Raw genomic sequence first — 24,786 nt, 5'->3', positions numbered from 1 at the left:
GCTGGTGCTGCAGAGAGCCAAACATGAGAGGCCACCGTGGTGGTCTAGAACAAGGGAGGTGCCTCGATGTAGGGTCTGATACAGGCCTGGAACAAATCATATGAAATCCTTTCAGCTCTTTGAACTTAATGTGAGGGTATTGAGGGTGAAACTGATGGCATTAAAACCCTTTCTGCTTCCTTAGTTGCAGAGCAGGCTGTTTACAGCAAAGATTATAGACCATGGAAAATCGATTCAGGGGGTGCTGAGCTGAAATCACACTGCAGTGCTCTGCTGAAATCATCCCAGGGCCATTAGAATGAGTGCTAAGTGCTCCTGTTGCCAGTGCTGCACAGGACCTGGGGGGACCCTGCCTGTCCAGAGGGAATTGCCCAGACAGGGCATTACAGAGCTGAATTTCCCTGAATTTGCAGAGCTGGTTTGTAGTCACACCCCTATTTCTGACAGACAGCTTAGTGCTTCCAAGTTACATAACAAACACCAGTGGATGTGTTCTCCTTTGGTGATGTAGCAGAAGGTGGTTTTCTCCCAGGGACAGCAGTGCTGGAAATAAGTGGTTTGTTCCCACATACCCACACAGGAACTCCTGCTCTCCTGTAACTCCACTGGCTTCATTTTTAATTGCAGTCCAGGACAAACACTTGGCACTTTCACAATTGGCAGCTGTGAACAGACATGATGCAAGGACTTCTACTCATTAAAGTTCTGGTTTATGCCTAATTTACATATACTGGCTGAGAAATTAAAAGAACTCATCCTTCCTAAAACCCATAAGGTAAATTTTATTTGGAATAAGAGTCTGAACCTCCTCAGTGAGACTCCAGCAGGACATGCCTGAGCCCTCAGAGTTTAGCACCAATGTTTCCCAGAGAGCTTGATGCAGTTGGAGGGGAAGGTTTCAGAGCTCAGGGATGCTCTGTGGTGACTCTCCTGTTCCATAGAGGAGTTCCCAAAGCTGTGGAGGTTCTGGTGTCACACTAATGGTGAGCTAGGCAAGCTCTGTGACCTTGACTTTGAGACAAACTCATGTCAGTTCTTTGGACATCCACAAGGTTGGATAAGTCTAATTGTATTTGAGTTCTTGCTGCTGTTACTCTTGCTTTGCAGAGATGATCTCAGCTGCTGGTCTAGATTTCAACTTCCCCAGTTTGTTTTTCTTTTTTAGTTGAGAGCCAGGTGCATTGTTCAGCCCATCACCACAATGGTGGAAGAGTAGAGAACAAAATGGGACAGTGTTTAAGCACTGAGGTGAAATACTTGATTCTTTGCCTGTGGAATGTTCCATGATAGGAGAAATCCTGCTGTTTGGCATGGAAGATAGTAGTAATGAAGGTGAGGGTGATAATCCAGATAAACTCCAAGTATTTAGCAGGACTCTGGAAACAGCAGTAGATGCAGGAGGGGACTGGGTGAAAACTAGCAAGGAGGGGGTTCTGTGAGACAACTGGATGAATGCACAAAGCTTTGGAAAGCAAGGCAGAGGGAAACAGGGAGCAGTCATTCTTGAGGAAGATCTCATTAGGAGATAGTAGGAAGGTGCCTCCTGCTCTGCCAAGGGCACACACAGTTCAGGTGGGGCTGGAACACAGGTGCTTGCTGTGAATCCTGCCCTGGATCCTTCCCATTTCCTTGGGAATCTGTCCCTGGCTGGGAGGTGCAGCCTTTGGCTCAGCTTAATAACGGGGAGTGCATGGCCATGAACTGTCCTGAGTGCAGTTTCACTTCATTCACCAGTGCCTTGTAGGTGTAGGAGGTTGCTAGCCTGCTTCTGATTGCAGGATCTGGGCTTTGCTGGCAGAAATTCTTCTGAATTGTTGCTCCTGGAATCTGTTATTTCTCAATCTTTCAAACATGCCAGAACTTGGCTGGCAATAAGCTGTTCTCACCAGGCAGGAGCATATAAAACCTTGATAGAAACCTCTGATCAAACTGATCACTTGATTAGATGGTCTCCCAGGGAACTGATGCAGAATAATCATCACAGTGAGAGGAAGTGGAACTGCATTGTTCTGCAGATCTGCTCCCTGGCAGAACTCTTGGATCCCTTTTGGGAAGTTACCTGGTGTGTAACCAGCTGGGAGTAGATATTGCCCTCTCAAGTGCATTTCTGATGAGGTAATGAAGAGGGACTGTGAGTCTGTGGTTTTGCTCTTGTCTTCTGAGTAATCATGGTGCTCTTCTGACACATTTAGAAAATCTAACCTCGGAAATTGTTTGTCTGTGAAATATCTGAAGTAACACACCCAGCAGAGAGAAACAAGAGGTTAGAGCAGTGACCTGGGTTCTAACTGCACCTCTAGCAGAGATGTTTATGTCCATTTAAGAAGTTTACACACAACTTCCTGTGCCTGATATTTCTATACAATGGGGATATTGTATTTCCTTTATTTAAAAATAGTGATTGATAATATTTGGACAATATGCTATATCAGAGTACTGTGCATGCACATTAGCTTATAAAGCTCCCTTGGGACTGGACATAAACCCTTCCCTGCATTTTGGATGGGCCAAAAGCCGAAAATCATGGAAAGACTGTTGAAATAACAGAAAAATCTCTTGAAAGGGACCTTAAAGCCCATCCAGTTCCAACCCCTCTTACCATGGGCAGGGACACCTCCCACTATCCCAGGTTGCTCAGAGCCCCATCCAACCTGGCCTTGGACATTGCCAGGGATGGGGCAGCCACAGCTGCTCTGGGCACCCTGTGCCAGGGCCTCAGCACCCTCACAGGGAACAATTTCTTCCTCATCTCCAATCTAAACCCACTCTCTGTTAGTTTGTCCTGTCATTGCCCCTTGTCCTGTCACTCCAGGCCCTTGTCAAGAGTCCCTCTCCATCTTTCCTGTGGGCTCCCTTCAGGCACTGCAAGGCCACAGTGAGGTCACCCCAAAGCCTTCTCCTCTCCAGGCTGAACAATCCCAATTCCCTCAGCCTTTCCTCCCAGCAGAGCTGCTCCATCCCTCTGCTCCCCTTGGTGTCCCTGCTCTGGCCTGGCTCCAGCAGCTCCCTGTCCTTGCTGTGCTGGGCCCAGGGCTGGATGCAGCCCTGCAGGTGGTCATTTAGTATCTGCCACCAAACTAGAGTCAGAAATTCCCAGTCCTTCACCAAAGTACGGTCAGATACTCCCAGTCCAGGATCCCCTTGGTGTGAAGGGCAGGAAATCAGCCCAGCAGGGGTTAATGCAGCCGTGACCTTTTTCCAGCTGGACTCCAGCTGCTGGTCCCAGCTGCCAGCTGCAGAGAAGGGAAAGGGGTGGAGAGAAGTGCTGCTAGTCCAAAGGTAGGAAAGGCCTCCTGTTGCAGAAATTAAAGCCCTCTCATTTTGCCATGTTCATTTGCCTCCTGAGAAGTCCATTCTACTTCATTTCCCTCCTTGCTCATTAGTGAAGGAAGAATCTTTTCCAAATTTGGGAGACCATCCTCAGTAATGAAAGCAAACAGAGCACACCCTGTGCACAAGTGCCTGAACATGAACTAACTTTCACATACTGGAGACTCATCTGTGCCTGACATAGCTTGGGATCAGCTCTGACTTCAATCTAAGCTAAAATGGGTGGTCTTTGTGCCTGTTCTCTTCCATTCACTTAAATGCAAATTTTTTTTTCCCTAAGGACAACTGAGAGACTTCCTCCATAAATGTGTATTTTTTTAGATGTGTTTCTGTAGTGGCTGCATAGAGAAGCTTAATTGATTTGTGTTAAGTCTAGGAGTCATAAACTCTAAAAAATGTTTCAGAAATTATATCATTATCCATTTTCACTGTCAAACCCTGTTACCTTAGAGACCAAGAGGGCTGACAGCCTCTCTTTAATGTGTCAATCAGTTTTCACATCTCTCCCCAAAGCTCTGAAAGCAGACTCTACCTTCCCTGCAATTATGAGTCAGCTTTTATACCGAGGTGACTCAAACAGCAGCCCTGGCACCTGTTCCCTGCCTGCCTGGGTCTGGGGAGAGCCGATGGTGGCACACGGAGCAAAGGTAAACAGGAGCTTCCCAGAAGCTGTTTGCCTTGGGTGATAAAGAACAAAAGCTGCTTCTTGAAGGTGCTTAGGACACTGAGCTGGAGGAGTGGGGCATTGTAGGGAGGTCTTGTGCCACTTGCCTGGCAGAGGGAGCGGCCTCAGGGGTGGATGCCAGGGCCTCTCACACTTCCTTTGGCACCTCATTTTGCCTGCCCTGTGCATGTTCAGGGGGAAGGAGGAGGGCAAATTAAGTTAGCTAATTGTATTAACACTACTGAGGCACCTCATGGATGAAAAGCACTATTCAAGTGTTTATTATTACTATTATTATTATTGTTATTATCATTATTATTACCATTACTATTATTGCTATTATTACTATTATTACTATTATTATTATCAAGGGGGAAAAAAAATCCCCAAGAGAGGAAACTGCTCTGCATCTTGCCTAGTCATGCCACTACAGACACATGAAGGGGGGGAAAAACAGGGCTCCACTTTAACAAGGAGGTACCAGGGTTAAATTTAGGTGCCTGACACTGGTTTTGATTTGTCCTTGCAAATTTACGATGTGCAGCTGCAAACAACATCTCCAAACCAAGAACTGGTTGCTCAGCTTTCCCATGTATGTCATTGTCTGAAGTAATTAATGACTGTCACGTGAGATCTCAGCCAGGATGCCTTTCAGCCAGGTATCTGCCTTCAGTGTGGTTGCCATGTGCATATTCCCATGGAAAATGAGTTCAGGGAAATGCTGCTCACCGAGTATTTGCACTTGGTCCTGTCAGGTAGAAAAGGTGTTTTACACCTCCTCAGAGACAGCTCTGACACATCAGGCCTGGCACAGGAATTGGTATTTCCAAAAAGAAGTTACAGTTTCGGGAGGTGAGGTTTGAAACCAGGAAGGACGGCCAAGTTGAGAGAAGCTGAGATGTGAATGTGAGCAATTCCCACACAAATTCCACACAAAGGTGAACCTACAGAGCTGGTGTGGTTCTACCAGCTGTAAATGTTGCCTGAAGGCAGGAGTGTGCACAGGGATCCAGTCTGACCATGTGGGTTAAGAGTGGATCTACATCTTATCAGCTTAGGGGGGAAGGAGGAGAGGAGGAGGATTTAAGGATTTCATCACATGATAAATGTTTTTTTTCTGTCCTCTTTGTCACCTCTGCCTTCATAAATCTCTACAAGATGTTATGGATTTGGGATTGCTTATATTTTGAGCTTATTTTGCTCTTATTTGCTTTTACCTCACCCTGGCTTATGCTAAAGGCAATGGCAAGGTAAGGGCCTCCCATGGAGATACACACTACCTGCAGGAGTGGAAGTGTCAAAATGAGGGTATGGAATGCTGTCACTGTGCCCAGCAGCTCCCAGGATAGCAGGAAGCTATGCAGGATAACTCCAGTGATCCACACGGGGCTGTTTACATCTCATCATTCAGGAGCCCTGGTACAAGTGTTTTCTGGTGGCTGCTGTTAATCATGACAGTCAGAGCAGTGCCAGCAGCCCAGAGCCACGGCAGGGATTTTCTGATTGCGGCAGGACTGCGTAGGATCCGTGCGTGTTTGCCAGGGAGCATGAATCACAGTCTATTCCTGATAAGTCCAGTGACAACCCTAGTGCTTCAGTGACAGGAAGGGAAAATTATAGTAGTTTCATTTTTCCTGTGTATTTTGGGTGTACACCTTTGCTAGCAGAAAATAGTCTCAGAAAGAAGCATTCTGCCAGGGCAAGGAAGGCAACAGCCTCCCCGCATGCATTAGGAGAGCTTTACCAGCAGGTTCAAAGGGGTGATCTTTCCTCTCTGTTCAGCACTGCTGACACACATTTGGAGTGCTGGATCCAGTCCTGGGGTCCCCCCAGCATTAAGGAGCCATGGAAATACAGAGGGAATCCAGCAAAGGACCAGTAAGGTAATTAAGGGATTGGTGTATCTGTCCCACAAGGAGAGGCTGAGAGGCTGGTGGATTTTATCCATGTGTATAGAGAAGTGGCAAGAGGATATAAAGATGGAGCCAGGCTTTTCCCAGGGACGTGACAAGGGCAAATATGGGAGAATCTACCATTTACTGTAACAGTGCCCATATTGGGGGATATTCAAAATCTAGCTGGGCATGGTCCTGAGCAGCCTGGTCCTGCCTTGAGCAGTTGATCTCTGGAGCTGCCTGGAGAGATGATTACCTGTAAGACCAGGTAGCCAAACCATGGTGTACCATGCTGGAATATGTGTGGGGTCAATAAACCATACTCTGAAAACTAGAAAGCTTTTCAGAGAGCCACTGATGGTGTGAGGAAAAGCCCAAATGAGCTCAGAGTGCTGCTGGTTGCACGTGACCATACAGAGGCTGCTGGGTCAGGTTCATCCCTGGTCGCTCAGCCACGACCTGGGACAGACAAAAACACCCTCAGCTCACCCAGCTGGTTGTGTGGCAAAAAGGGACTGGTGGCACAGCAGGCAAAATGGGAGGCTTGAGCTATTTTAGGTCAGGTGTGGGAAAAGCAGACATCCACCAGGAAGCCTCAGGTTCAGGTTTTGGGGAGGTGAGTGGAGCTGCAGCAACAGGGACAAGGTGCCAGACAGGCCGAGTGGGACAGGTTGCAACAGAGGCAAATTTACATCCAACATCCCAGGAGCAGCTCAGCTGTTGCATCACCTGTCTGTAGGGCACTGTGTTCCAAGGAACACTCCTGTGGGATAATACTTCCCACTTTTCCAAAGGCTGGGAGATGGCTCCACACCACCCGAGTTAACTCACAGTGAAAAGGAGCAGATTTGGCTTTTTCAAGCCCCTAAGTTCAGAATGGGCATTACTCCAGAGACAGTTCACCAGAAAATCTGAAGCTTCAAGAAGTAAAATGATGCCAGGGAGTATATGTTAAATTTCATATCTTTGTTGAGAAATTAGTTAATAACAAGAGAGCAATAAGAAATAATGCCTTTCATTTTTGCCTAAACAAGGGACAGAAAGGAAAGAAATCTAAGGTTATCTACTCTCTTCAAGGACGCATCTAGACAGAAAAAGCCCCTTGCTCTTTATCCTTTTCCAGCTGTGAAATTTCCTGATAAATGCCTCCAGACATTCAGTGCTAGAGTAGGCCCTATATCTTCAGATTGTGCTCAGAGAGTAAAAAATCTCAGTCTGGGAAGATATTCCAGCTTTCCTATTTCTCCTCACATTTATTTATGCCCACCATATTTACCTCCAGTTTATATTTAAGGCAGCCAAGGGGGTTGAATTCTTCCAAGGGGATTGAATTCTTCCATTTCCACCCATTCCCTCCCCTCCCAGTATTGATCTGTGAGCAATTTCATCATTTCCCATTGGTTCTCCAGGCTCAGTCACCTTCTGGGCTTGATCCCTGCTGGGCTGGTAACCCATGCAGGTTTAGGCTGTATTTCTCAGCAGTGTGCTGACCTCATTCTGAGGTGTGTCCTCCCTCAGAGTACAGATGTGTGAGCTGATGAGTACACATCGTGTACACTCATATCTGGGATCCAGGCAGCGAGCTCCTGATAGGAGCTGCATCCCAGGGCAGTCAGCCCTGTCTGGGTGACAGAGGGCGTGGGGTGAAGAATGTTCTGTTAGAGAGAGACTTCTCCAAACAAACAATTGGTGTTTGTGCCACGTGGGTGGGCTGCTCGGCCCTTTCAAAAGGCTTTCCAGAGCACAAAAGTGTTTCCAAAGCAGTGCTGTGGCTTTGCCTGGAAGCAGAAAGGAAGGGACAGAAAGTTCTTCATGTTGGGGAGACCCCATTAGCTAATTAACAGGAACGATGAGCTCCAGATCTCTGCCTTGACCACACCTTTGTCCTCTGGGCAAAACCTAGGGGACACAAGGGGACAGACACAAGGCAGCTCATTGAGCTGCACTGTGTGGACGTGGAAAACTGCCTCTGAAGTCATCTTTCCTTATGCTAAAATATTTGCAACTTACTGAGAGAAATTTAATTCTTCCCATGTACAAATCAACAAATAACTTGATCCCACCCACGAATATGCAAACAAATGCATAAGTTACGCCAAGTATTTCTCCCTCTCACTGCCAAGTAAGAAAGGGAGATTGTTACTGCGACTTCTGTTTCCAAATACTTGGGAGGTGCTCCAATTCTGCAGCGAGGGGGACTATATAATACCTAGGCTGGAGCTGAAAGAGCTCCAGCAGCAGCTCAAAGCCTGGCTGAAATAGCTGAGTGGTGAGATTCTCCCCCTAAATGATGTTAGCAGAGCCCTACCTTTAAGTGAAAGCACACATCCACCTCCTCCAGCACAGCTACCTTGCTAATTGCAAACAGGCTGCAAACATCCCAGCTGCTGCCCCACAGCTTTGTGGGGTGTGAAAGGGAGCCCAGCACAGCCCCAGCCTTGCCCAGCCACCCCCTCCTGGCTCCATTCTATTTTGGGCTGTGGCGAGGTGCTGGGGCCCGGGCGGTGGAAGAAAAGGCCGGTTGTTCGGCAGGGGAGGTGCGCCGGTGACACAGGGCTGCAGGAAGGATGTGTGCTTGGAAGATGTGCAGAAACCATCAGGAGGGTGTGTGCAGCCCGGAGGGGGGGACCCAGCCCCTGGAGGAAGGAGGCAGGGAAGGGAGAGCAAGGGAGGATGAGGGTGGAAGGAGCAGGGCTGGAGGGACAGACGCTGAGGTAGTAATTGGGACCACAGGAGTTACTGCTGGATGGAAAACATCTGGAGATAAACTCAAAGACCTCCTTTGGGCAGAGAATTGTTTTTAAATGTTGATTTGGTAACCTTAGAAGAACTAGATCTTCAGGCCCAAATGGGCTGAACTGAATACAGAACCTCTGGTGAGGGTAAAATCTCTCAAAGTGATCTTTCTGATCCCTCTTAACTTCACAGGTCTGGGATCAATTTGGCTCCAGAGTATTTAAAGCCGTAACTTCTCTAAAATGGTCTCACAGGCGTTGTTCCGTTGCAGGGGGTGCCTTAGGTTTGGCCCAGACAGTGTCCTAAAGAGTTCCTGGTCTGAGCTGGGAGCAGGTGAATGAATCATCTTTATACCAAATCTGGATTTCTCTCAGTGTCAACAACACAGCAGCTGCTCTTTCAGGACACCCCTTTGCCATACAGGGCCAGCACAAGGAGGTGAACCCTGGCAGCCAGAGCTGCATTTGGCCCACAATGTTAAAAGAAACCTAAATCACAGAAGGGAGACTGTGCAGCAAAACACACCCCAGAGAGGGTGTGAGTGGAAGGCCAGAAATGAACCCTCCTGTTTGCTCTGTGTGCTCCACACCTTCTCTGCCCCCCAGCTCAGCTGTGCCAGTGGCTCAGCCTGGAACCACTAACTCAAATCCTGGCAGGATTGACTCAGCCCCTCTGTAATTTTGAGGCTGAAGGAAACTGTGAAACTAAAGATTCTGTGGCGAGGTGTTTGCCCCTGAACACGTGGCCAAAATTATCCTGATGCTTTTTGTACGTGGCAAGCTGAGCTGACTGCTCTGCTCTCATTGGGCCTTCCTTCCTTCCAGTGCATTAATTACCTTAATTACTGCCTCAGTATTGCTGAATTAGTCACGTGTTTTGAGGGAGGGAGTGCAGTGCATATTTACCATCCTCATCTTCTGCGGGTGCTGGGTGATGTAGTGCTGTTGCCATTCCTGGAGTTACAATGATCTGCACAAGCTGAGGATCTGCTCATTAAACCCAGCCATTAAAATTCACAGTAGTCCCTTGATTTCAGCATTTTTTATGAGTTATTAGTTGAGATGAACTGTTTACTCTTGGATATGAAAAAAGCCTGTGGGCAGCTTTTAAAAGGATCAATCTGAAATGCCTTTTATTATCTGTCAGGCTGGAAGCATGTTGGATGGGGTTTTTGTTTCTTTTCTTTACGGGAAAATAAAACAAACATGGGTGTCAAAATGTGACCCAACCCATGCTTTTTAAAACTCTCCTTTTAACTTTCTAGACTTTAAAACAACTTTTTATGGTTTTCTTTTTTAAAAATAAAATATTGCTAAAAATATTCTCCTGAGCTGAAAGTTCTGACTGCCAATATTCAAGGATTCAATTATGCTTTTATAGCCAAGTTACAAATCTATGAAAAATAGATTTATCATCTAAGTAGAAATTAACTTGAACTAAGCCAAGATCCACATGATTCCTTTATGTTTCAGGATGAAATGTCTGTTGTTCTTCCTTTTCCCTCCCAACTCTTGTAAAGACTTGATATATGGACAAATGCTTTTAAAAATATGTCATAACTTAGGTTCTTAAAAGATAAAGCTCTCAACATAAAAACAACTCGAAGGACCTTATCACTCAGTTCTTTCTCTAAAGGTTTTCCATGCTCTAAATGAAATTATGAGAAGTAATTTAAGATGTTGCCAAACACGGTGATGAGTAAGTGGACTCCTGAGCAGTCACAGCAGCAGCAGCATTTAACTTGTTGCTCAGGAGTCCCTACAGTTTCTGAAAATACAATTCCAGTCCTGTTGGACAGAGATTTCACTCTTTTGGTCTGTGGATGGGAACATCAGCATCTTTTGGCATTCTTCTTGGAGGGGGTGTCCTGGGGGTCTCACAGCCTGAATCCCCTTGGATTGCAGTGGTTTTCCAGCACAAAAAGCTCTCCTCAGAGTGTCCCAGCCTAACTCACGTTCAGTTCTGAATTCAAAAGTCGTTCACAACCAGGTTTGTGGCTCACACAGCTCTGGGGCAGGCCCTGAACCCCTCAAGGCTCCCCAGGGGCTGCAGTAGCCAGGGTTGTCAGATCTGCTGCCAAAACCCTCTGAGTGCAAAGAGGCTCCACCAGCAGCAGGCACAGAGCTTTGAGCTCCTGCCTTCCTCACAGCAAGTGTGAGGATGAGGAAGGTGAAGGTAATTGATAGGGTCCCCCCTGTTGGACCCCAAGTGTAACTGGGAATGCCTGGGAAGGAGTGCATCCATGGTGAATCCAACTCTCTGAGAGCCCTAGAGATCCCAGCTCCCCCCACCTCATCTCAGAGCCCTCCTGCCCCTCCCAGCCACCAGTACTTCTGTTCTGGTTGCCTGACTCAAGGTTTGTCCCTGCTCTGCCCCTCCAGTGCCTTTCAGCCCTCCAGCTCCCCACTTCCCTTCTGCTCCCTTCTGCAGGGATTGTCTTTCCCCCAAAGCCCTTTTCCCTGCAGCACACTCCACTCCTTCCTGAGCCCAAAGCCCTTCCTCTGGTGGTGCCCCAGCAGCTCCAGGCTCTCAGGGACCATGCACTGCCCCTGTCCTGGCTCCTCCAGCTCTGCCTGATGAAATGCTGCTGCCTCACACCTTGGGTCTCCTTGCCTGCTACCTGCTCCTGCCACCCCACAGCTTCCAGGCTTGGCCTGAAGTGCCAAAACACCTGTAAGTTTTTGTCTTTTCATTTTCTCCATCATAATGGCTGAAGTTTAAAGCTGTTCATATTTTAAGTATTTCTATAGCAACATCTCATCAACATGATCTTTTCTTAAAAAGAGCTGTGTTTTATCTGTGGTATTCCAGTAAAATCTATAAAATATCACTCACTGAAGGCATTTCAGAATGCTTGTGAAAAAGGGAAATCAGGGAAGTTCTCATTTTACATAACTGGGTAGAGTTGCTTGCAGTTGGTAGCATAAAAGAGGTATTAGAAACAATTTTTTATGTAAAACTACTCAAGGTTTCAGTATGCAATTCCAGAGGGTAATTAGGGTGGGAATAACCATCCCTACATTGGAAGAATACAAGCTCCTACAAGCTATTGCAAGCTACTTTTCCATGTAGATATGTCTATGAGGTTTTAACACAGGCTCCTTTGGAACTGGATCAACTCAAACCACCAAAAAAAAAAAAAGAAAAAAGGCAGAATAAAAGTGTCCAGATGGGCAGCTCAAGCACAATAACTCCACTGACACCCTGGCAAGTGTCACAACAGCTTCCCCAAAGAGCAATGCGGAATTCCTGCGAGCTGCAGCCAGGCAGGGGCACTTGGAGGGCTCCCCTGATGGAGAGATGGCTGCTGTCACTTGGAGCTGAAAGAGCTCCAGGCAACGGAAGAGGAAATGACTCAGGCTAAGAGAGGAAAATCATCCCATGGCCCTGTTTGTTAAAGGAGGTGGAGGAAAACTCTCTGTAACATCATCAGCCCCGTGCAAAATATTTTCAAGGTATCAAATTGCTGGTATGAATGACATATCAGTAGATCAGAGGATTCTGTGCTTAGAATATAGATAGACAACAGCTGATTTTTTTTTTCCCCAGCCTCCCCTCCCTTTTCCTCTTTCCCCACCCACTCTTTTCCTTCTCTGTAAACTTTGGCGGTTCAGATGAACTGAAACATGGATCTTCCCTCGCTTCCCATTAGATGCAAAAGGAAATATCTGCAAGCAAGATGTTACAAAGCCAAGGCTTAGCCATGTGCATCCTTCCTTTACAGTATTCCTGTACAGTTCAACCTTCAGGTTATACATTCTTGGTGCCAGTAGGATGTGAAATTTGAAAATGAAAGTATAAACAGTTTAATTGTTATTTATTCATAGCCCGATTTGTAAATGCACGATGGTGGCATAACTGCTTACATTAGCCTGAGACAACAAGCCACCAGAAGAAATGCCTTTAAATGAACAAAAATAGGTTTATACATAATTTATAGAAATTCCTTCACACAAAGACAGTTCAGAGCCATCAGTGTGTGCCACGCACTGAGCAATTTTACCCCCTCACTTTTGTGGCTGTGTCAGAAGTAGGGCACATTTTGGCAAAGGCTTGATACATTTACATTGTAAAAACTTTATAAAACACAGCAATATGGAATCTGCAGCATGATTTTTTCCTACTGAAACTAAGTAGGAGAGCTAGGTAGACAGAGTGCATTTATTTGATGAAGTTTGTGCAGGGTTTTGAGGCTGAGATTACTCCTGCTAGGCTAGGAAAAGCTAGGAACAGGCTGGGAAGCAGGATTTGGGTAAAAGGTACAGCGATCTTTCTGTAGGAGCCAGCCTCCTCCATAAGGGACCAAAGGGCAATTAGGGAGTAAGCATTCACAAATAAAAGCTAAATCCAAGCTAAAAACCCTGTGTCTGGAAGTTCTCATGGACGGGAGCTCTTCACACTGGGTTCAGTCAATCTTTTTGAGGGAGAGCACCCACCTTCCTCAAACATCATTTAAAACTTGTTCATGAGACTTTGTGACTCTGCTTCTTTCCTCGAGTTCCTGAGCTATTTGCTTGCCACACAAATGGAATGTTTCATGTATTGAAAATTCTCTGTGCCTTTCACACTGGTTTTTATCATGAGTTTAGCAGTGAAGGAGTAGGCTTTGTAAAAGAGTGTTTGAAAAAGACAATAGCATCTTTTAAGGGCTGAGGAGGGAGTCTTGATGTGGCTTCACTAAATGCCGCACAAAATATTTCAAAAATTTGTGAGAACTTGAAATACTGCAAGAGAAAAGATGCATTCTTACCCTGCCCCCACACTGCTAAAATTGTGCTTTGCTAGGTTTAACCTTTGTAGCTCATGCCTTCAGTGTAGGATTTGAGTACCTCAGCTTACACTAAACCCCAGAAAATTCAAATAGTGAAAGTCCTTCTCCTCCTCATAGAACAGCTTGTTTGGATGAAAATACACATTGTTCTTCTCCATAAAAATACCTTTTTTCTAAATATAATCCTCTTTTTCTGCTCAAGATAGATCCTCCCTTATTCCCTGTTTCTGTCACAGTACAACTGTTAGGACACCAACCCATTCCAGGAGAGTGGCAGCAATTAAACACAGCAGGCATTGATTTCATTGCCAGGAGAAATGTGGGTTCCTTTTTCAGTACAGTCAGGGATGAAGTGCACCCTCAGCAAATTGCAGATGACACCAAGCTGAGTAGTTTGTTACCACACCTGGAGGATGGGATGGCATCCACAGGGACCTGGGCAAGCTCGAGCAGTGGCCCATGGACATTTCATGAGGTTCAGCAAGACCAAGTGATGCCCAGGATCAATCCAGGCTGGGGATGAGCAGAGGGAGCAGCCCTGGCAGAAGGACCTGGGGCTGCTGTGGGTGAGAGCTGGCCCTGCCCCAACCCAGAGCCCCCCTGTGCTGGGCTGCACCCAGAGCCCCAGGGCAGCAGGGCAGGGGGGATTCTGCCCCTGTGCCCCTCTCTGCTGAGCCCCCCTGCAGGGCTGCATCCAGCCCTGGGCCCAGCACAGCAAGGACAGGGAGCTGCTGGAGCCAGGCCAGAGCAGGGACACCAAGGGGAGCAGAGGGATGGAGCAGCTCTGCTGGGAGGAAAGGCTGAGGGAATTGGGATTGTTCAGCCTGGAGAAGAGAAGGCTTTGGGGTGACCTCACTGTGGCCTTGCAGTGCCTGAAGGGAGCCCACAGGAAAGATGGGGAGAGACTCTTGACAAGGGCCTGGAGTGACAGGACAAGGGGGAATGGCTTCACACTGACAGAGAGCAGGTTTAGATTGGGTATATGGAATAAATCGTTCCCTGTGAGGATGGTGAGGCCCTGGCACAGGTTGCCCAGAGAAGCTGTGACTATCCCTGGATCCCTGGAAGTGTCCAAGGCCAGGATAGACAAAATTTTGGGCACCCTGGATGAGTGGAAACTGTCCCTGCCCATGGCAGGAGGTTGGGGCTGGGTGATCTCTAAGGTCCCTCCCCACAAACCATTCTCTGAGGCCACGACCTCATGCACTGCTGCACCTATGAAGTGCCACTGCAAGACCTGCATCCCAGTTAAATGTGTGCATCTAGAAACACAGGCAGGACAGACATGTACACACATGTGCATATGGCATCTGCAATCAAGGGAAGTCCATGGAAAGACCAGCACTGACTTTATTATGCTTCATGTTAATATTCTGTTAAATTGATTCATTCTGCCTTTTGTCTTGATGCAGCAGCCAGGCAGGAGCTCTGTCTTTGCAGTGTCTTGCACAATAGGCCTTTTGAATCTGATTGCTGTATATTAATGTCTGTGATATGGGTTTATTACTCACCTAGCCAGCCTTTATCTTGTTTTGCCTTGAAACAAAGGAACTGCAGAGCAAGCTTAAAGAGAGTCGGTTGAGTTGATTTCTGTAATACTCTCTAATTGTACTGTTTGGCCACACACAACCCCCACTTCTGCCTGTGATGTCAGACAAGACTAATTTAATTTCTCTGCCTTCACTAAGTATTTTATTAATGAACACTTAAAGGAATGGTTGAGCACAAGCTGCAAAGTTCAGGTGCTAATATGAGTTTATGATTTCAAAAAGAAGTGTTAATTTTAGCCCCAACGAATTTTCCTTTTAAATTTAAAAAAAAAAATAATCTCAGAGCATTGACTTGAACATCATGAAAAAAAAAGAAATTTCAGGGTGATTCCTCTCACAAAGCTCAAGGGAACTTTGATTTGAACTTTTTCTACAGAGCATCTCTTTGTTAAAAGGAAAGCTTTGATAAAAATGGAAGAGTGAGGTAAGATGAAACTGGCCTGTAAGGTGCACAGGCTGTAGAAATATCTGTGAGACACGTGCAGACTAAAGAAGAAAATCAAAAGGCAAGCAAGCCAGAAATTGCTCTTTCATTTAAGACTGTATGTGCCAAGGAGGAATTTTCATCTCAACGTGAACTAATGAGGAAAATAGCAAGGTAAGCTCATTCCCTGCTGCCTTCTGTCAGTCTGACAACAGGCTCTCAAAACCAGCTTGAAATGGTAAGGTCTTCCAGTTTTATGATACAGCAAGAATCAAATGGAAGGATGGTAGGCAGAAGGGAATGTAGGGAAAAAGTCTTGCACAGCATGTGCTGTCAAAAAAGAGTGAGTTAAGTGAGCTAACTGGATAAGGTGAGGTTTGATTTGATTTTGTGATAGAAAATCTATCATAAAAGAGAAAAAAGCATAGAAAGCAGAGAAATTACTTCAGTGCCTTGATTATTGCCCATCCCCACCCCCCAGCCCCCAAATGGCTTTGTTCTATTTTTCACAACCACAAGCCCTAAATAAACACGAGCATTCTCACTAATTACGTATGACAAGGTGCTCTAAGAACTGCTCAAAGGTCAAATATATTCCATGGTGTCCTAAAAGCTGTGTTCCATGGTCATTCCCTCCCCATAATTGTAGGGTGAGGACAGGGGTAAGTCTTCAGGGTCTTATTTTTGGTGAACTACACCATTTGTACAATGACATCTTGCAGTCCTCTGTCATCTTCCCAAAGAGATTTCTGAGTTTTACCAGCAGTGCTGTTTGATGGGAATTTCAGAGACATTCCTCAAAATGTAGGTGACATTCCTTGTCACAGAATCACAGAATAGTTGGGGCTGGAAGGGACCTCTGGAGATCACCCAGTCCAACCTCCTGCCCAGGCACCTGCAGCAGGTGACACAGGGGCGTGTCCAGGTGGGTTTGGAATGTCTCCAGAGAGGGAGACTCCAGGCCCTCCCTGGGCAGCTGCTCCAGGGCTCTGCCACCCTCAGCGTACAGAAGTTTATCCTCATTTTGAGGTGGAACTTCTTGTGTTTATTTTATGTCCATTGCTCCTCATCCTGTCCCTGGGCACCACTGAAAAGAGCCTGGCACCGTCCCCTTGGCACCCTTTGAGATATTTATATGCATTCATGAGATCCCCTCTCAGTCTTCTCTCTTTGAAGCACATCAGTTTAGCAAACTGTGGTACAGAACTTTCCTCTGCAGGCACTGAGGAAGAAGGAAGACCATCTCCTCTGTTCTTCTGATCAGCTGCAACTGTATCCTCAATTTGCTTAACACACTCTCTGGTGGCTTGTCTTGTCTGGTTTTGAATTATTCATATAGTCAGATTTCAGCATCAGATAAAAGAGCAGCAATTTCCTGGGACAAAATTTTGGAAATATTTCCATATTAAACAGCAATTAGTGAGAATAAATGAGGAATCTATAAACTGATCAATTACTCGATCATATCCTTGCTTTACTTAGGAAGCAGTTCCTTGAGGCTTGGTTCTTTTCTCACTGCCAATTGTGTAATTATTGAGCAATTCCAACTGCAGTCACCCCAGAGTAAAGCTGACTTCCGTGAGAGCTGAAGGAAGCAAACTCTCCAAGAAAAGCAAGCAGCAGTCAGGCCTTAGCTCGAATATTTCTGCCCCTCAGCCAAGAGACAGCAAATTTTGGTGCCTTGTAGGTCAGGTTTCCTCTCTCACAGCAGGATACAGAGGTGCTGACTTGGGTGTTTCCTTAGGGTAATGTGTCTATTTAAAGAACATACAGACACTTGCTGATCACCACAAGGGTGGTTAGAAACAGCACACAGCCAATTCCCCTTTGCAGAAACACCGCGGCCTTGTCCCAGGGAGCAGATGCTTTGGTGTCCTTTTTCTTTGGGCCACTCACAAAACCGAGAGGCAGCTGTTTGGACACATCCAGCACCCCTTTCCCTCCCCCACTTCTGCCTCTGAATGGGGGAACCTTTGCCCAAGGCTCTGACCCCATGGTGTGGAAAAGCATCTGGATCAGTAAGCTTGGCTTTTATAAATCTGGGCTCAGTTTCACAACGGCTGCTCAGAAAGCTTATACAGAGGCAAGAGCTTCAAGCCTCGGAGTATCCTTAATGATTTTGTGTGTGTGGTTGCTGCTTGGGATTTTTAACTTTTCGATGAAGAATTTTATCATGGGTGTGATGCATCATGTGCAAACCATTAACTCCTCTCACCATAGCTGTGCATTTCCAAATACAAAGGGGCTCTTTATTAAAGCACTTAAAAATAGCGTTCTGGTGCCAAAGGTTATCCAGTTTTCTGCTGCAGAGCACGTCAGCAACTCTTTGACAGTTTGCAGTGCGTGGCAGTGATTTATTTGTGGAATTCCTAGAGAGCAGGGGCAAGCTGTGTAGAAGCCCTGATGCATCAAATTCAATGATGTGTGATAAAAGATGTAATAGCTGATAACGCAAACGTATTGAGGAGGTCACAAAGAACATGCTCTCAGTCTGCAGAGCTGGTGAGAGCTGGGACCTAAAGACAAGAGAATAATAATCGTTGCTGCAAAGCTCATGTGGTGGTTTAATGTGGTCAGGGATGGCCTAGACAGATTGGTGGGAGGAGGAAGATGCTGGCATGTAACACAGGACACGCTTATTGGCACAGAACAAGGGACAGGGACCCCTGCCTGTCTGCACAGCTCCACTCTGGGTCAGAGCTGGAGTTGATCCTAGCACAGAACCCTGGGCAGACCCTGATGCAGGATTCTGGTAGTGCCACCTGCTCAGGGCCTCAAGTCACCACTGCCCTATTGCTTTCTATTGGTATGGGCTGTGACCTGCTTCCAATAATTTTAACCTAGCCTCAGCTTTATACCAGCTGAAAACCTGGCTCCATGCAGGCTGTGAGGGAATTTCCTTGACTTTTCTCCCCTTTCCCTTTAGAAACAAATTACTGCTGCATGTTTTCCATTTTCCTATAGGTTTTCTATCCAGTGATCCAAACACTCCAAAGTAAACATGTACATTTCCTTCCCTGGTACTCTGTGTCAGGATCTATTTAGCTGCCTCTGCAGGAGCAAGCAATCCTGGTATTAAACAGAAGTTTCTTTTATTTTTAGAAACATCTAAAGGTGTTACAGCTCAACAATACTTCCTGCTGTGTTCACATGCCCCATCCCTGGCAGTGTTCCAGGCCAGGTTGGATGAGGCCCTGAGCAACCTGGTCTGGTGGAAGGTGTCTCTGCCCATGGCAGGGGGTGGAACTGGATGAGCCTTAAAGTCCCTTCCAACCCAAATCATTCTGTGATTTTAAGATTCTAGGATGATTCTTGCAGTGCTTCCAGATTTCTTGCCTAGGGCTGCACGCTGTTGTGGACTTATTAACCCCCATTAGACACATTTTGCTGTCATTTATTCTAATTCAAGTCTGGAGTAAAGGCAGCCACACCCAGAAAATTCTGCATGTGTAAGCTGCTGAGTGGACAGCAGAGTCTCCTGAAATGAAGCTGAGTGAAAATTGAATTACTGCACAGCAAAGCAGAACCTGCAACTTCGAGTATGGTGAGCTTTTCTTGACATGAAATTCTAGAGAGAGAGAGAGTGTGTGTGTGTGTGTGTGTGTGTGAGGAAGCAGGTAACCAAACTGCTGCTGCTGCAGACATTGTTTCTTCCTGTGTTTGTTTAGTTATTATGGTAGTAACAATCAAAGGCATAAACTAAGGACAAAAAAAATTTTTAGTTTGATATAAAATACATATTAACACATATAATTTATTTAGGCTGGCCCCAGGTGTAGAGTGAGGATAGCAGCCCAGGATGGGAAGAGGCAGGAGTAGTGTGGGCCCTTTTTTTTTCCCTCCACAGCTCTGGCAGCGTGCAGAAGCTGCTGTGCCAAGAAGAGCTTGGTTATTTGGGATACAGATGATTAATCTGGTTGGCACTGGCCATACCCAGAGGCAATCACTGTCCAATGCCTCCTTGTGCCTGGACAGCAACAGGAATGAACAGATCAGCTCACCAGAGGTTCTGTCCTCATTACACATCTCTGCTCCCACTGCAGGGATGCAAGGGTCCTCTCTGCCTCTGGCCACACATTTGAGTTCCAAAACTGAGTTCCAAATGTAACATTGTAAAGCCCAAAGCTGGCTGCAAGAGGATTCCTTTGTACCATTCTACTCATACTTCACTCCTTTATACTGGTGGAGGGTGTGGCTATGGGTAAATTGTCCCTGACAATTTACCACCTACCAGAAAGTGTTACCTGACCAAGAGGAATGAGTACAAAATTTGTATATTCAAGCTTAGTTTCAGTTCACAGAATGAGCTGCTCAGAGACCACGTGCTTGCCCCTCTCCCTGTGTAAAATCCCACTACTTCCATTTAGTGGCCTTGCATAAGTGCCCTGCCCACACAGATTCTGCCACTGGTGTGCATGAACACAGAAGTCACAGGGCACAGGGAATCCAGTCTTGCATGATTGTGACAGGCCAAAAATGCCACTCCATATTTTAGCTTTTGGGACAGCAGTGAATGAGAATCATTGACAGGTACCACAGCAAGAGATGTGTACATTTTCATGGAAGAGGCAGCACCCCATTTTCCATGGGAAAGGTCATGTAGGATGAGCCCAGCGTGCTCCTTGGCCTCTGCATTCAGGGCTCCCAGCAGGAATTAACACATCCCTGTGCTAACCAGCCTTCTGATGGCAAATAAGGGCATCCAGATGATGGCCCTGATGGAGAAACATGCATTTGCCACCTGGAATTTTCTGCGTGGAACTGGTGATTTCAATTTAAACTACTTGCTTGCTCCAAAGCCACCAGGCAGTTCCCTGAACTGCCAGCCTGCATGCCTTGGGTTTTCAGGCTCCAAGCTTTGAGAGGTCTGTGTATCACTGAGGTCAGAAGCTTCCAGCCTTCCCTAAGTCCTCAAATTGCCCAGCATCTCCAGAGAACGATTTTCCCAGTCTGGCTCATACTCCCCAAGCAGCTGACACCCAAGCACAGCAGTCAGTGAGAAGGGCTACCCTGGGATTCTGCTTCGAGTTTCCCAGGGGAGCTGGGGAAATACATCCTGTCCAAGAAAAACGTGAGCTGCTACTGCTGCTGGAACATTTTTTATTTCTTTGAAAAATATTAGCTCTCCATGCCTTGTCCTGAGCTGTAGCAACATACTCAGCTTAACAGGTCTAGGCAAAATAGGCAAAGGGCTGTTGAGGTGGAAAAAGGAACGTCGTTTCTAAAGTGCTGACAAGCATCTTCTTTCTTTCCCCCAAAGTAAAAATTCAGCAGTAAAAGTCTTGGAAAGAAAATATTTTTTTCCCCTCTTTATGAACCATTTTAATATTTTTCCATGTGTTTCTGATCAACTCAGGGCGATGTACAGTTTTTCCAAACTCCAGAGAGGTGAAGCTCTTGGTGAGGTAGAAATCAGCTCGATCCCAAAGATTTTAATATCACCAAGGGATGCCTGCAGAGGCCAGTGATGCTGAAGGGCAGACAGTGCCAATGTGGAAGGCACAAACAAGTGGCAGCAATGCCATTCACTGGGAGCAGGCCTGAGCTCTAGGCCATGCCAAAAGGCAAAACCAAACCAGTTTTACTTCGAGCTTGCCCTCAGGCTGGATCAGCCCCACACACGGATTCCTCTCACCCACGGACAGGGTGCTCTGAGGCAGGACAGACTTAGCTGGAGCCCAAGGGTTTGTTCAAGGCTCTGAGCCCTCCCTGCCTGAGAGCACACACTCTGCCAAGGCACCAGTTCTCCTCCACTGGAAGAAAGAGCCACAAAACTCACGAGGAGAGCATCAGGGGGCAGCTGATCCTGGTGTAACACAGCGGCCTGGGATGCAGGCAGGTTATGCTGCAGCCCCCCTGCTCTTCCACGCTGCCTCAGGCACCACAGATTTACTTAAGTCCTTCTTCCTTGTGTTCCTTTTAGGGAGCAGAGGGATAGGGGCTTCCACTGTGCCTAATGTCCTCTTTTCCTCCCACAGGAGGGTCCTCACTCCCCTGAGGGACCCACCAGCCCTGCACGCTCAGTTTTGGGTGCTGAGCTGCTGGTGCCAACATCAAATCACTTGGTTTAGAGAGGCAATTTGGACACCCCACTGATATTTTCCAAACATTTCTGGGCCCCACTGGGATGAAACCCATTAATTTCAGTGGGCTTTGGATGATTTCCTACGTACACAAAAGTTGAAAAATTGTGTTTTAAAAGAAATGCTGAAGTCAAATTGGGAAATTTTAATGATTCTCTTTGTATTTTAATTTGGTGGCTGTATGCTGACAATATAATTAGAGAGATGCTATGTTAATTAATGCCAGATGACATTAGTGGGATGGCAGAAGCATCCAGTTTTGTAAAGAATAGTTCACAGTTGAACTGTTCCTTTCTCCCCACCCCATTTTTAGTAGAGAACTATATTCAAAAAGTCAGAGACAGCTGAATTAAAACAAAAGTCAAACCATTCAGAAATACCATGTGTCTTAGCATGTTATTTTCAAGTCAAATCTAATGTTATTGGAGAAAAATACATTATCTATGTTTCCTTTAGTGCCTACATGTTTTAAAAAAGAAGGAAGGTTTGCAGGACCTTGTGCTATTCCTGAAGTGGGTACTGGCCAACCAAGTTGCCACTGAAGCAATGGAGCAGGACCTAGACTTGTGCTTTACATAGCTGAGGGTTTGAAATGTAATTTTTTGGTTTAGTGTTCATGGATTTCTTGGAGTCCATCCAATAATTTGAAAGAGATTTGCAATGATGGAGCAATACATGTTCACCTTCAGTGTGACCCCATACCTGTTGTATTCATATTCTGGGTGAGTTCAGCTTCTTTAGATTTCAATCTATACATGTAAAATTATTGGAGCTCCCCAGACCACTCCAGGAAATCTGACAGGGCACTAAAGTCACCATCTTGTGAGAAATATAGCCTATATTTTAATATAAACTCATATATTCCAAATAGCACATGTAGAGACATTTATCTATAGATGCAAATATTTATATATTTAAATTCACTGTATAAATGTCTTGTAGATCCTGTCTTGAGTAGAGTTAGTGAGTTAAAAGTCTTGGGGAATATAATTGTATCCTGCTGTGTCAGCAGACAAAAAACTGCAAGCACATTTGTACTGTTCTAAATAGAACTTAAAATGAAAAATCTTCTGCAGGTGATCTCAACAAGACAGCAGCAGAAGGAAGTTGGCAGGAATTCCTTAAAAGTCTTAATTTTCCTGGGGGGAGAGGAGGCAAAAGTAAAACCTGAAGGCTAGTAGATCCCAAATGGAGGTATCACTACCACCCTTGGCCTATCTAAAAATAAATTCCCTTTACTAATATTCCTAATTCACAGCAGGCAAACCTGAATTTGCACAAAACCCATTACCTTTCTGTGCTAACACTACACTGGCTTTGCATCTGCTTTGCATAGAGTTCAATGCCAGGAAAAGCCACAGGAAAATTAACTCTTGTCCCAGCTTGTCTGATGCTCTCTGCTAACAGGGAAAGCTGACTATTCATCCCCAGGCTGGAGCTGAATTTTACATGTCCTGCCCCCCCAGCCCACAGCTGCTGACAGGTGAGGAATGCTCTTGTATTCTCAGAGTGAAAATGTCACTGAATTCATTGTATCATGTTCAGGAACAGGCAAATCCGAGCACTGTAAATGTGGGATTGTACTTGGCCTAGTGCTGGCTATCATAAGGGAGGCATCTTGCTGGAGTAAGGAGCTGTGACTGGTGTTGCCCTCAATGTTCCATATCCATGGAGGATCCAGAAGACAGGGACTGGAATATTTTATTGCCATTGTGAAGAAATCATTGAATTAAAAATTTGCTTTAACTTAGCAGAAGTATGTAGCTGCAGCACACTGAAGGGTTCTGGGATCTGAGGGTGTGCATCCTCTTTGCACGTGTTCAGAATTCTTGGTGCAAATTACACCAAAGAAACAATCACTAAAATGAACATGGCAAGTCAGAGAAAAACACTGGCACAGAATCTAAGAGGTTTTCCATCACTTGTGCTTTCATATTAATGCAGTGAATGGGCTGGCACTTAATGTTCTTGATCAGCTCATTTATTTGATCTTGTTTTCAAACCACTCCACACATGAGCATGAGAAGATATTTCTAAATTAAATGCAAATACAGCAAAAAGCAATTTCATAATAGACATTTATAAACAAAATCTGTGTGCAAGAAAAGCAGCTTTGCATTCTGCTTTTTCCAGAATTCTAACAATTCATTTTCCCTCCACGTGACACACAAAAGGATTGTTTGCACATTTTGCTGAGATCCTATGGAGATAGGACAGCACAAGCTGTCATCAGGACCTGAAGTTTTCATGGAGAAGGTTCTGCCAACAGCAGCTGCTCTCCGGATACCCTTCTGATCCCAGCTGTGGCTGTGTGGGTTCAGGGTTTCCCACAGCCCTAGCTTGTGGTTTTACCACCAGGCTACTTGTTCTTTGAAAGCAACTCTGACTTTTGGGTTTTACATCTGCTCATGTGAGGCAGCCTAATTAATAACCCTGATTTGCGAGATGATCTCATGTTACTCTGTCACATGGATTTTTGTGAGGGTTTTTTTTTTTTTTATTGTGGCTGTTGGGAAACTACCTAATAACCTTTAAGGCAAAAATTGCCAGGTTACTGACACTAAATTTGTGGGAGAAGTGGAATGGGGATCATAAAAAGTTTCCTATCCCTTGAAGTGTCCAAGGCCAAGTTGGATGGGGCTTGGAGCAACCTGGGATAGTGGAAGGTGTCCCTGCCCATGGCAGGGGGTGGGACTGGATAATCTTTAAGGTCCCTTCCAACTCAGGCCATTCTATGATTCTATATTTCAGTTACAAGGAGTTATGGTTTTAGCCTTTTAATAAGAATATGCTTTAGTATACATCTGTTAACTTGTTTAAAAACCACAAACACTGTGTTTATTAACTTTTATTCAGAGGTAAAAATCAATCCTTGCATTTTGATTTGAAAGCTAAAAATCAAACCTTGCATTTTGTTTTTGAAGCTTTATTTGGTTGGTAAGTGGCGCAGCAGTTCCACAAAGCCTTTGCTGACATTTCCATGATGGATAAAATCTCTCTTTATCTGTAACCAGGCACTGCCTGTCCGGGCAGTCCCCATGTCCCCTCAGGATGAGCCTGTCCTGAGCCTTATGGTGGCTCTTGTGCCTCTTCCCCTCCAGCTCCCTATGGGCAGTGCGGGAAGGGGGAAACGGTGAGGAAATGCTGGAATTGTGCACATTTCCCTTCACGGCCCTCCAGCACGCCTTTCCCGGACAGATTCTTCCCAAATGTCTCCTCCAAGCCTCTCCCCGGCCCCAAAGCCGCATCCTGTGGCCCCATGGAATCCCACCATGGACGGGACCTCAGTGGGGCACCTGGTGCCACCTCCCTGCTCCAGCAGGGCCATCCCAG

At 45.9% G+C, this 24,786-nt stretch overlaps 1 long non-coding RNA gene across 1 annotated transcript in view; it reads left to right on the top strand.

Moving 5' to 3' along the window:
• LOC134417213 (uncharacterized) overlaps window positions 1–24,786 on the top strand; it is a 48,891-nt gene that overhangs the window by 23,734 nt on the left and 371 nt on the right. The window lies entirely within an intron of this gene.

The sequence above is a fragment of the Melospiza melodia genome, chromosome 4 (assembly GCF_035770615.1).
Source record: "Melospiza melodia melodia isolate bMelMel2 chromosome 4, bMelMel2.pri, whole genome shotgun sequence".
Classification (NCBI taxonomy): Eukaryota; Metazoa; Chordata; class Aves; order Passeriformes; family Passerellidae; genus Melospiza; species Melospiza melodia.
This window is presented reverse-complemented; position numbering and strand designations above follow the sequence as displayed.